This window comes from Bos taurus, chromosome 28 (genome assembly GCF_002263795.3).
Source record: "Bos taurus isolate L1 Dominette 01449 registration number 42190680 breed Hereford chromosome 28, ARS-UCD2.0, whole genome shotgun sequence".
Taxonomy (NCBI): domain Eukaryota; kingdom Metazoa; phylum Chordata; class Mammalia; order Artiodactyla; family Bovidae; genus Bos; species Bos taurus.
The window spans coordinates 42473288-42486933 of NC_037355.1; the positions used below are offsets into that span (position 1 = coordinate 42473288).

Here is a 13646-nt window from a genome sequence, read left to right on the forward strand (position 1 = left end):
GGGGACACAAACCTCAGTCCACCACACTCTTGGCACTTGGCTTTTATTTTGTGTCTTTGGTAGAACAAGCTGAGGGTGAACAGTTGCCTTGGTCTTGTTTGGGCAGCTAAAACTATGGCTCACAAACCAGCAAAATGTCTGGTAGCAGACTCCAGCTTTTCTCCATGGAAATCTTAATTAAAAGAAAAAGATAAATGACCTCCTAATTATCTCCCAAGATGCCCAAATTAATCACCCAGATGACTAAGTCCCTCCTTTTACCCTTGGGTTTGTGACATAAAAGTCAATCAATCAATTAGCCCCTTTCGTTTTCCCTCTGATCCAGGTATTAGGCATTTGGACCCCAAACCAATTGGGTAAGGCTAGGCCACACACCCCTCAAAATCTTCTCCGGGAAAATCAGAGGATTCCCCACGGGCCATGAGACTCAGCCTGAGGAAGTTGATGGGGAAAGGGCCTTCAGGGCACCCAGAACCCTTCAGACCTTATCTTTAATCACCAGGGTCCCCAGAAAACATGTGAATTGACACCAGGCTGCTTCTCATTCTCTCAGCTGGCTGCCAAGCCTCTGGATGCCCTTTCACGCTTGGAGAACCGGCCTTGGCCTGAGGCTCAGGGGACGCAGGGCACAACCACCACTATCAAAACTGAGCAATTCACGCACAGCTCTTCAGCCTTTCTCCTCCCCGCCCATAGGCCATGTCCCCACACTCCTCCAGCCAGCAGTGGGAAAGGGCGGGGGCGGCAGCACGGGGCAGTGGGGCCAGCGTGGTGGCAGCAGTGGCCTGGGCCCACACCCTCCCAACCCACATGCCAAGGTCATGTAGCTGACCTTGGCAGCGCCACCTGCCTTGATTCCTACCTGTTCTCCAAGCCCATGCACCAGGCTTCTTTGGCCCTGGCCTGATCTCTTCCAGTAAATTCAACTTCTGCTGAAGCTGACTCAGGTCTGCAGAGAAACAACTTGAAGAGAGTAGATGTCTCTCCAAAGTGACACCAATAGTAACAGGTGGATCTGGGACTCAGTCCCCCAGCTTCTCTGGACTGAATAGGCCATGCCTTTCCTCCAGCCCACACTGCCTCACAAGGAGTCACACCACTTACTGTAGAACCTTAGGAACCGGCCACCACCCAGATAAGGCTGGGACTGTCTCATGTCCCTCCTCACTCAGCTCCCAGCCACGGCCTCCCTAACAAGTCTTTTCAGGTCCAGGGCAGCCTCTTGACCTAACTCTGGACTTCTCAGGAAACACAGTCAAATTTCTGGACTACCAGGTAGGTTCCAGAAATGAAAATGGAATTTTTAATCATGTTTGGAATGATGAAAGGAGGGATGGGCTTGGAAAGTACCAGTTAGCTTCAAGATCGGCAGCCTCACCCACGGGCAACAGCCACGGGAGGAGCTGAGTGGGGGATGGAATTCCTGGAGGGCCTGAGACCAAGACAAAGCGTGGAGAAAGCGAGCCTGTGGTGGCTTGTGGTCGTACTAGAGCAGCATGATCAGGGCTTGGCCACTGGGTGGGTTGTGCAGGTCGGGAGCTGAGAGTGACCTGGGCAGAGGCCACAGTGGCTGCATGAGACAATGCCTCTGGCTTGCACCCCAGCAGGGCCCCTGTACGCCAGGAGTCTTGGGACTTCGGACATTTATTTTTTTTAACCCTCTGAGCCTAAGTTGTGCGGACAGGACAGGTCTGGACTTTATATCGTTCCTCTTGCTCTTGTCCAGACACTGTGGTAGGGGGAAGGGTGGCATTCTGGCTTCTAAGTTTGGGAACCCATGGGCATTGATTTTGCTGTCCAAGGCCAGGCATCTGGGTCTATTGGATTTGACTATGTTCGCTTGGGGTGCTCCCTCAAAAGGTGAGCGTGACAGCCCCATGCTGAGTACTTCACATAATTACATGATGGATCAGACAGATATATTTGCTGGTCTTCTAATCATCTCATTTTTATATCACAAAAGTGAAAATAAATAGGCTTTTAAAAAAGAATTTCCTTATCTTTGCACAGAAACTTAAGAAATGATCACACTACCTCAGGCCTCCAAGTTGCCTTAAAATTTCTGTTGGAAACTTGAAAGGGGACTCGTAACATCCTTGTCAGACTGACCTGATTAACTCAACATTTTATTTAAATTGCAGTTAGCACCTGCCTCCAATTACTCGGCTCGGGGCAGAGAGCAGAGTTCTGAATAAATGCTTGGCCCCGTTTTTGCACACCATTACCCCAGGCGAAGGCCCGGCAGAGGAGGCGTCATCTGTCTTCATCAGGCCCGTGCTCCCACGCTCTGACAGCAGCTGCTCAGGCGGTACGAGGACCATCAGCCCTGGGAGGCCGAGATGCTAACGACAGCCTCCGAGGTGGCCAGGGAGCGATTTGTATTCATTACTGTTCCCCCCAATCACTGTCCCTAGGTTAACGTAGAGAACAGACCGCAAAGACAAGGAGGTGGGGAGGTTAATGACAGCAGTGATGCTGATGATGGTGATGGTGAGAGAAGGTGGCGGCCACCGACGCCAATGCCCATGAGCCCTGTCACTTCAGGGGCACCTGCCATGACCAGGTACCATGGCCATTGTGTGGTCCAGTTCTTCCCAGGTCACACCCACACCAACTCTGTGGGATTAGGTTCTTGGGTTCTCCTTCCATTTTATAGCCAAGAAAAGGAAGATGGGTGCGTGATCACTTCCCTGGACAAATTCAGCCATGTGTCTTGGCTTGGAAGCCCAACTGAAACTGCTTCAAAGCCTTGAGCGCTTGAGCCTGCCCCTCATCTTTTCCTGCCAGAAAGTGATCCCTGGGCCAGTGGGGCTGGCTTTCTGAGGTCACAGAGAAGCAAGTACGCTTGGTGACTCTGGTCACAAGCTGGCCCCTCAACCAACCACTTGTTTCTTGATTCAAACAAAGCCGATTGTTTAGTGTATTCAGTGTAGTTAGGGTGTGTGTGTGTGCGCGCGTGTGTGTAGCTGCATTTAGAGCTTCAACGCTGGGAAGGCTGTGGAATGAGTGAAAAACATCATGATTCATGAGAGCAACACAGGTTGGAGGCAGAGCTCTGCTTTCAACACTGTGACCTTGGGCAACTCACCCCTGACTAACACCTGCCTCAGAGCCATGCCCAGGAATGAAGCCCCAGGGCTCGACTCTACCACCAAGGGAGCAAAGATCTTTCTCTAATCTTCCAGGCCAGATTATGCACGTGAGGAGCCAAGCTTCCCATCAGCTTCAGAGTACCGCTGGCCCCACCTCCTATCTCTGCCCACCCTCTCCTCTCCTGACCCGTTTCCACTGACCTGGTTGCACCTTCCTTACCCATTATCTAGACCACGGCTGCTGAAGCAGTCTTGAGAAAATGCCCATGGTGCCACTTCCCTGCAGAAAGTCGTGGAAGAGCTCTTGTCTCCACCAGAGCAGAGCGAAGCAGGGCATGGGGCACGTCACCTCACCTCTGCCCCTACTTAGCCCCTGGCCTCCTCTTTGCTACTTCAGTCACACTGAACCACTGGAAACTCCACAAACCTGCTTGAGGGCTCCACCACCTGCACATCCCAACACCAACTACTCCCTGGCTTGGAAGGGTCTTACTGCTTTTATTTATCCATCAATTATCAGACAATATCTAAGCACTCTGTGCCCACCGCAACCCATCCACCACACCAACCCTAATACCATGCTTTCTGCCTGCTGTTTCCCGTGTCCATGTGTCTCTCATCACCACCAGTCTAGAGGGGCCAAATATAGGAACTGTGACACACACACGTCCGCATGTCTGCTCGGCACATGCCTTCTCAGGGCTCCCGGCTCCCGACTGGCCCTGGGCCACCCTTGCATCACATGCTGCCACTTAGCACGTTCACCTCAAAGCTGTATGAATGGCTTTGGAATTGCCTGTGCCCCCTTCTTCATCCTCAAAATAGTCACGGGATGCTTATCTCCCAGTTTCTGATTTCCTTTTAATAAAAAGGCCACTAAGCAAATATATCTGGAGAACCAGAACCATAACAAAGAAGCAAATGAATGGAAAGAAAATAGGATCAAGTCTGAAACCCTTGGCCCTTCATTCGGGGAAAGCTGTCCCAAGGTGCCCTCCCAGCCAAGAGCCATCCAGTAAGCTGTCATGACCACCACGACCAAGACCACAACCTGGACCACCTTGCCAGCCAATACTTGGTGTACAGCTGCCTGGAGAACGAGTCACAGAACCACCCCCTTCTCAGCGCAGAGGCAATTTCCAAGATCCATCGGAACCAGTTCCTGCAAGAAGGGCCACTTCTGTATTATCCCCTAAATGGAGTCCAGCTTCTCAAGACATCCCTGGGGGACGGGGTCCTGGGAGGGACTGCAACTCCACAGTCAGAAGGCTCCTTCAAAGTCTTGGCAGCCCCCTCCTCTGGCTGCCTTCTCCAGGAGGTACAGAGCCACCCAGAGGAAGTGCCACCAGGAAACAGACGCATCGGCTCCCTCCCTTTACCCTGCTGTGTGGGCAGCACCATCCACTCAGCCACTACACTGGGTGGGTTCCGGGCCCTTCTCTTTTTCTCTCAGGCTCTTCTGGGACACCACCTCTGTGGGGCCTGAGCGGCCCTGAAGAGGCCCCATGCCCTCATTCGAGCGGTTCCACCTCTATGGATACAGCGAGCATGGGGATGGGCTTCTGGCAGCCCTGATTCACACTGAACCTCGTCTTCATCCCCCGGCCCCACCCAATCAGAGGAGCAGAGCCTTGCTCCCCAGCCTCCACACGAGATGTCCCTGACCCTTTCACATCCTTGAACTCAAGCCACAGTAGATTTGGTGACGTGCAATGGTCTCAGGGGCTGTGCTTACAGAAGGCCCAGCCAGGGGCCCCTGCTCAGCTTATCCCTGACACTCCCGGGGGGTCCTCCCACCTCCCTCCACACCTCCAGCCCATCTCCTGTGGCGCCAGACCTGCATTTCAATCCAGAATTTCCAAGGGCCGTTCAAACTCACCATGTCCCAAACTGAACTCATTACTGGTTCTTCCAAACTCACTCCTGTTCCTTGCTCCAAAGAATGACATCACCACCACCCAGTCCCCTCGCCAGAAACCTGGGACTCATTTGAGATGTCTACCCCACCAGTGAGTTCACATTTACCTAATTTTTCTCAGCTCCAGCCACCCTCTGCCCTTCCCACTGCGCTTCCCCTAACTCAGACTCTCGTCATCTTTGGTCTGGATTATTCATGCACCAGCCTTCTAACCGGTTGAATTCCAATCTGGATCCCCTCCAAGTCACCCTCAACACAGTACTCAAGAAGCTGTTCCTAAATGTCCAGCATGGACATCAGTGGTTTCCCATACATTTCAAGGAAAGTAAACTTGCTAACCTGGCTTTGCGCCTGCTTCCCTAACTTGGTGCCTTTCTTCGCTTTCCCGCACTCTTAACTCTCTTTTTATTTCCCTATGACCCACTTTGTCCTCCACCCTCAGCACGGAGCACGCTGTAGGGAAGTGACTGTCAAACCTAAGCGTGCATCAAAAGCAACTGTAAAGGCCTGTTAGAGCACAACGCTGGGGCCGCTCCTGTTCACGGTTTTTGATGAGTGAGTCTGGATAGTATCTGAAAATCTGCATTTCCAACTTCAAATCTTCTTAGTGATGATGCTGGTGGCCACATTTATAGCAGCACTGCCCCAGGGCTTCAGCGAACACTCAGAAAGGACTCAGAAAATGTCAACTGAGTAAATGAGTTGCACACACGCTGACCAACTCAAGTTTTTCAGCCTATCACGAGGACTCTATTGATCAGGTCTTACACGTATAAGTAATCTGGGGTGGAATTTCTGAATAAGTTAAAAGAGACAAACTACATCATGCCCTCTCCACATTCTGGAGGGCTCATCTGAGTTTCTATGATTGGAGCCTTGCTGTGTGCCTGGAGGAGTCAATATCTTTCCCAGGCACAGGGATGGGAACTGGAGGGTCTAGGCCTGGGATCTGTGACTGCTTCCCATTACACCATTTGGAATTCTTTATAGACTGGAGAGCTTACAACAGCATCATCAAAACACGTTTTTGTGATTTTCCAACAGCCCTGATTCTTGCTACCGTGTCCTGTTCCCATTTCCAGCCCACTGCCAAGCTTGGAGGACAAAAGCCAGCAAGCCTCAGAGCTCTCAAATGCCCACAGCAGTCCCTTCTCATGGAGGGAGTCTGGAAAACAGGATGTGAAAGACCCAGAAAATGCCAGAGAAGGTTCTTTAGTGAGCCAGCCTGTAACCACACAAGCAGGAATTGTGCAGACACCATGCCTGCCAGAGTCACGATCAGTTTAAAGAAGACCTCAATGTCCAGAATAGCCATGCCAGCCAGGCAGGTCCCCTTGCTTCACTCATCATATGCCCTCAGTCCCAAGCTGGTCCACTTTGATTTTGAAACGGTAAACCTAACTGGAGGGACATCTGTTATCACATTCCTCAGTTTACCTTGACTCCAGGTGCTGCCAACCACCCTGGGACTTCACAGAGGGTGTGCGGGTGTGGCTGCTGTATCCATGGCTGCGTGTCCCCTGGGCACCACGCAGCAGTCACTGTGGGAACCCTTTCCCTGGCCTGAGATTTAGTGCTGAACCCTGGGCAAAGGGCGCTTCCCAGGTGGAGCAGTGGTAAAAACATCTGCCTGCCAATGCAGAAGAAATGAGAGACAAGTTCAGTCCTTGGGTCGGGAAGATGCCAATGCAGAAGAAACAAGAGACACAAGTTCAATCCTTGGGTCGGGAAGATCCCCTGGAGTAAGAAAGGGCAATCCCCTCCAGTATTCTTGCTTGGAGAATCCCCATGGACAGAGGAGCCTGGGGGGCTACAAAGAGGGGGTCGCAAAGAGTCAGACATGACTGAGTGACTGAGAACATGAGACTGAGCACTTGGGCAAGGGAAGCCCTCCCCAGGGAACTGTCTCCGTTCTCTCTCCCTCCTCCAGGTAACTCCAGATGACTCTACCACAGAAGGATGTGTTGCCCTTGTGCTCCCTGATTTTTCTCCCGTAATACTTGGGAGTTCACTTTGCCTCAGGATGGCACCTGGATCACACACCAGTGTGTCTGGAACATCGTCATGGAGGGGATGAATGAAGGCGGTGAGGTTGGTGAAGAAGGCTGCAGGCTTGCACCGTTCCAACACCAGCTCTCCACATTGATGGGGTGCCTACAATTCATTTCATTTCTGATGCTAACTGCCTAATGTCAGAGCAGACCCCACAGGATAAGGATAAGGACTTAGTCCCCCTGGACTTCCTCTGTTGCCGATGCCGGCCCCAAGTTGGCAGGTGTCCTTAGGCTACCCGCACTTCTGCTCAGCAGACCACACACTGGGGATTCTCGTGAACCACCCCCCAGATTTGATACTTTGCTAGAACAACACAGAGAACGTGGGAAAATCCTATGCTGCTAATACAGTTTAGAAGCCACAAATGAACAACCAGAAGAAGGGCACAGGACAAGATCGGGGTGGGGGGACGCAGGGGTCCAGGGGTCCCTCATAGCACGTCCACATGTTCACCAGCCCACAGACTCTTCAGGCTGCCTTGGTTCAGGATCTTTTCTTGGGGTTTCATCACATAGGGAGATTGAGCAAATCACTGCTCAGCCCCCCATGCCCACCCTCCAGGGGTCAGAACTGGTAGGACTGAAAGTTCTCAACCTCTAATCTCTTGCTTGGTCTTTCTGATGGCCACCCCCCCACCACCACCATCCTGTAACTCTCTTGAGGGCCCACCAGGGTGCCATGTGTCTCCGAGACATAATGCCAGGTACAGTCAAGGTGCTCTTTACAAATAACTAGAGACATTCCTATGCTCGGGAAATTCCAAAGGTTTTAGAGCTGTGTGCCGGGAACTGGGGGCAAAGTCCAAATGTATGTCCAAATTTATTTTACCTCAAGGCCCCAAAGACAAATGTCGGGGGCTTCCTTCCCTTGCAGGGTGACCTCCCAGGTCCTACCACAGCCTGCACGTTCCCACTCCTTGACCCCCTGGCAAGGCCCATCCAAAGCAGAGGCAGGAACCCCACTGTGGCTCATGGCTCAGATGCAGACCGCCCAGGCTGCTGGGATGCTGGGGCGGGGCACAGGCTGCAGAGGCAGGCAGGGGCCAGAGGGCCTGGGCCTTCGGGGCCTGGAGAGACGTGCTAAGGCGCCCCCACTTTAGATTCTAAGTGGCAAGCAGCCCTGGGAGCAAAGGTGCTTCAAGTGCAGAAAGGCCCCTTTCCTGCTGCGTGGGAACCATTCCTTGTGGGAACACGGAGCATGACTTCAGGACAGGTTCCCACTGAAGCTGTCTTGAGTGGAACTGGCAGTTAAAGCCTGAGAGAAGTGATCCTGGAGTTGGGACACCGACTAGGGAAACGTCCCCCTGTTCAGGCAGAGCGGTGGGGAACAGAGCGAAGGGACTGCAGTGTTTCAGTCAGAAAGCCAGGCATAGCTGGACAAACGCTGTCGGGGGTGGGCAGGCAGAGGGCACTCCAGGTATCCAGCATGGGGCTCTGTGACAGGCCCTGGGGACACAGAAGTGCGAAAGGAAGGGTGGCAGTGCAGCTTCCTTGCAGACAGGCTGAGGATGAGGAAAAGGGACACTGAGCTTGGGTGGACAGGGCCAGGGGAACAGAGAGCCTCACACGGAGACCTGAGCCAGGCGCTTACCCTCCTCCAGGGCAGTACGTGATCTTCTGTTGTCCGAGTGAGCCTGGGCGGCACCCTCCCCACCCTTCCTATGCCGTCCCTTCCTGGGGTAAGGTGGCTCCGTCATCAGGTTTCTCGCAGGAGTTAGCCAGGCAACCTGTCCTGCACACCTGGCTCAGAGGTGGGTGCAAATCAGGTGTTCCCTCCCCTCCTCCAGCAGTGCTTGCTCAGGCTGGGGCTGGGTCCTGGTCACCCACCCCCCTCTGCCCCCTGCCATCCAGCCACCTTTGCTCATCTCAGGCAACTCAGGGGAAACCTGGATTCCCTGACTAGGGGACTGCAGAGTCTTCAGAAACGCAGAGGGATCAGCCTGCCTCTCCCCCTCCCCCAGCCCCCACCCTCAAACTCCCCAAGAGCTCCTTCCCAGCTCCACTGCCTCTGAGCCCAGTCTGCCCGTGTGTGTCCCACTGGAAAGGGTCCTGCCTTGCTAGACTCAGGACTTCAGAACCGTGTGTCAGGGGCTTGAAGGGCCGCCCATATGGCAGGAACTAGCAGCTGTGGAAACACGCTGGGCAACCCTAGGGCATGCCCATGGCTTCTTCCCCTTAAAGAAAGAGGCCATTAATGTCCACTCACACTGCTCTGGGCTCACAAGCCCTACAGGCACTCCCACCCCAGGAGGCAGAGGAAGAGCAAAGCCCTGATCACAGAAGCCCCTCCGCCATCTGGCCTCAGTCTTCTCTTGGCCCACGACCCTCGATGCGCCCACAAGTTCCCTGCCCTGCCCCCAGCACAGCCCCCTCCACTGAGCCTGGAGCAGGACCAAGGTGGGGCCATAGGAAGAGACTGAAGGCAGTCCAGGTTTCCTTCACCTCCCGGCTGTGTGACCCTGGGCAGCTGCTGAACCTCTAAACCTCAGTGTCCTCACTGGACAGGTTATTTGTGAAGATCCAAATCAGTATTGCCTGAAAAGTGCTTTCCTGGTGCAAGTGAAGACTTCCTTCCTCCCTGAAATTAACAAGTGCAGCACTGGGAAGTGGACTATTAAGCCCATCCTCAAATAGAATTCGGGTGGGTCTGATGGCAGCAATTTCCAGATGAGGCTCATTTGTTGGCCACAGACTTCTGACTGGGAACACAGCTGGGAGCACAGACCTGATACGCCGCAGTCAGGACTCACCGGCTCTGGCCCTGAGCTGCGGCTGCACAGGCGCGCAGCGCCACCTCCTGGATATAGTTGGCACCACGCATCAGTGCGCAGCTTTCTGGGGTGGGTGTTCTAAGCACCCTCCTATCCCACCTCTCTCACGCGTGACAGGCACACATACACCATAGCGAACGCTTACCCCAACCCTTCCCCACACCTGCACACACACGCAGATGTTTCCCAGCCTGCCCCCTGCTGGGTCTCGCCTTGGGGCTGGCCATCAGCATCTGTAAAACAATGCTTCCTTTTTCTATCCAAAAACGGATTCTGGGACTTGTGAGGACAGCCAAAGTGTCTGAAAGGGAAATGGGGTGAGGTCACATTTGCTAAGGGCCTAGCACTGCCAGGCTTCAAGCCGTGACGTAGGCGTCACCATCACACAGAAAGGACGGCTTATCCAAGCCCACCCAGCCAGGGAGGGACTCCAGACACCGGGCCCTGCAGCTGATGCCGCCGCTCCTCTGAGCTCCAGAAATTACTGCATTTTCTAAAATGTTGCTAGGGAGCCTATAACTTCCTTCTTGAACTAATACTTTTATTTGTGCTTGGCCCAGCATCCTATTTTTGGTCCCAAGGTGATTTTCTAAGTGACAACAGAACCCCAATTCTCAGTGCTCATTGCTATAGCTGCCTTGTCCTCAGCCTCCTCCTGACAACGGGGTGTGAGTGTGAATGTGTACATGTATGTGGTTTGGTAAGTGTGTGTGTGTGTGTGTGTGGTTTGTGTGAGTATCTCCGAATGTGTGTAGGTATGTGTACATGCAGATTGTGATAAGTGTGTGGTATGAGTGTGTGGTGGGTGGGGTGGGGTTTATGGCACAAAGGCTGCAGTCAGAGACAGGTGGGGTCAAACCCAGCTCTGGCTCTGGGTATCCTGGGTATCCCATCTCCTTTGTGTAATTCCTCTCCTTGAACAGAAGGTGCCCCTAGTGATTTGCTTCTAATGAAGAGAATATGGGAAAATGATGTGATATCACTTCCAAAATTGTTACAAAAAAGACTCTGGGTTCCATCCTGAGTGCCCACTCTTGCTTTCTCGCTTCCTTGTTCTGAAGGAAGCCAGCTGCCAGGCCCTGAGCTACGCTATGGAGAGGCCCACGTGACAAGGAACCTCACAAGAGGGGCTTCAGTCAACAAACAGCACGTAAGTGAATGGTGCCAGCATCACTGGGCGAGCTCGCAGGCAGGCCCGCCCCAGTCGAGCCTTGAGATGATACCACAGCCCCCGGCAACACCTGAATGAAGCCTGTGAGAGACCTCAGCCAGGGGCCAGCCAAGCCACACCTGGATTCCTGCCGCACATAGCTGTGAGCTGATAAATGTTTAAGTTGCCAATTGGAGTGATTTGCTGCGCAGCCTTGGATAACTAACACCTGGACCTTTCCTTTGCCTCTCTAGTGCCAGTTTCCCTGCTACAAAATAGGCATTGGATCAGAGGACACATTTAGCACAGTGCCTGGCACGAAACAGACTCAACAAAAGTTTCCTTTTTCCTTTCCACACCGAAGCCTGGCTTGGTGTATTGCTCTCCCAAACAGCTTGAAGTGATGGAAAACTCTAAATCAGACCCTGTTTGGGGGCTGGAGGCTGATGGAGAGCCCACCTCTTCCCAGCTGGCGACTGGAGTGCAGACTGCCATCTCTGGAGAATCAGGACCTGGCAGCCCAGCCGCCAGGAGAGCAGATCTGATGGTGTCAGCATGGGCCTCCCTCCGCTGAGTGGGGCTGTGGTGTCGCCTCCAGCCACAGACGCCCTTGACCTCTGCCCTTACTGGAGGCAGCAGGACCCTCTCCAGGATGAGGATGGGGCCAGGGCTCCAGCACTCTGATGGTCTGCTGGGAGTCCCCTGGACCAGGTGCTAACAGCCCCACTAGCGGGCTGACTCTGCCTTTCTCCCAGGGAGCCCAGGGATGCACTCAGTCACCACCCACAGCTGTGGGAGGCACACCTGTCCAGCTTCTACTGCCCCAGCAGCACTCAGGCATCTCTAAGTCCCTGTCTGTCCTCCTGGCTAGAGTGGGAGAGTGGGAGGAAGCCTCCCAGCTTCCACCTCTGCTGCTGCTCTAAAGCAGCCCACTGGCACGCTGACCTGCGGCCTCTCTGCAGGCATCCCAGGACGTGGCTCTCCAAAACAGGCCCTGGGAGCCATGTTCAAGGCGGCTATTGGGTCTCCCCTTGTGCGCGCCTAGCCAAGCCCCTTTTCTCCTGTGGCCCCTCGGATCAGGTGCAGCAGCGGCACAGCTCTGCAAAGCGCAGAGAACTCGCCTCTGAGTCCCAGGCTCCCAGACGGGGCTCGCACCAGCTTCGTCCTTCCTCCCAACAAGAGGAGGAAGTGTTTGTCCTCTTTTCTAGATGAGGTTCAGAGTCTTTGGCTAGGTCACACAGCATGGGTGGCCCTTCTTAAACAGTCTTTGTTCCCCCAATTTTATGATACTCCTGGCACCTAGAGGCTGGGATTCTGCCCTCTCTCCTTGAATCTGGTCCTGGAATGGCTCGACCAAGAGAACGGGGCAGGAGCAATCCTGTGCCAGTTCTTCGGGTGGGCTGCAAGGAGCTGGTAGCCTCCACTTCTTGGAATGTTGCTCTTGGAACTCAGTCACCATGTGTGAGGAAGCCTGAGTGGATGCACAGGAGGAACCCAGACCCCGGGCCTCAGCTGCAGCCCGGACCCTGCCACCAGCCAGCGCCTGCTCATCAGCCACAAAATGAGACTCCTTTGAAGCTGACCCTTAGTCCCAAGTCAAGCTGCCCCTGCTGACACCTCCATGCGGAGTCCTGTCCCAGCTCGCCCTGCAGTGTCCGAGCTAAATAAACATTGGTCTTCAAGCCAGTAGGTTCAGGGTGACTTTAAGTAACAGATACAGCAAGAAGTGGTGAGCACAGCTCAGCTGACAGCAAGGTCCAGGCTTCTAGATTCCCAGCATGACAGGAATATCACCAAAATCAAACTCCACAGCTCACCAGGGGCCAGGAAACTCCTTTCTGGCTCAACCTGACCATTTCACCTCCAAGCCCTGTGGGAAGGGTAGAAGGCCGAGGTGGGCCTGAAGCCCCTTGCCCTGTACAACCTCTGTCCCTTGAGTGTGGGTAAGACTTGTGACTATGATGAAATACCCCTCCCTCGATGAAGTTACTTATATGGCAGAGGGACTTTACAGATGGCACTGAGGCTGCTAATCAGGTGACCTTAAGACGGAGACTTGGAGGGATCTCGTCAAACCTAACATAATTGCCTGGGACCTCTAAATGCGGTTTTCTCTGGTTGGTGGGAGACAAGGCACTCGGAGAGGTCTGACATGTAAGGGGGCTTAGGCATGAAGGAGGGGCTCCCTTGCTGAGAGAGAGGAGCAGGGGGCCAGGACCTGAGGACGGTTACTGTGAGCTTAAAGCAGAACCCAGATCGTGGCCAGCAAGAACATAGGGACCTCAGATGGAAATTCACAAAGACCTAAATCCTGCCAGCAACCTGAGACAGCTGGGAAGCAGAATCCGCCAAGAGCCTCCAGATAAGACTCTGGCCTGGTGATTTCAGTCTCGTGGGACCCTTGGCAGGTGACCCAGCAGAGCCCATCTATACTTCTGACCTACAAGAACTAAGATATGATAACTGGGTGTTCAGTTGCTAAATTCGTAGCCTGTTACACAGCATAGATAATTAATATACCCCATTCCTTTAGCTTCCAGACTCTTCCTTCCCTGGAAGTAGCCTTTCTTTCTTCACTGAAAATGGAGTGTCATGTAGGCCTTCAAGCATTGGCTGGGGTGGGGATCTACCCCACCTGAACCAGGGCCCCTGAACCAGCTC

At 53.7% G+C, this 13646-nt stretch overlaps 1 protein-coding gene and 1 long non-coding RNA gene across 8 annotated transcripts in view; both read right to left on the bottom strand.

Annotated features, from left to right (window-relative positions):
- PTPN20 (protein tyrosine phosphatase non-receptor type 20) overlaps positions 1-13646 on the bottom strand; it is a 124623-nt gene that overhangs the window by 21194 nt on the left and 89783 nt on the right. The window contains exon 12 of one of the 7 annotated variants that reach the window (XR_009493277.1): positions 5635-6640. The exons of the other annotated variants lie outside the window; for them this stretch is intronic. The gene's annotated coding sequence lies outside the window, so the exon portion shown is untranslated. Of the gene's footprint in view, positions 1-5634; positions 6641-13646 lie in introns of those variants that run through there. 7 annotated transcript variants of the gene reach the window in all.
- On the bottom strand, positions 30-5598 carry LOC132344152 (uncharacterized). Its single transcript, XR_009493278.1, has 2 exons — positions 863-5598; positions 30-172 (listed from the first exon to the last, which is right to left on the bottom strand). It is a non-coding gene; the product is annotated as an uncharacterized lncRNA (long non-coding RNA).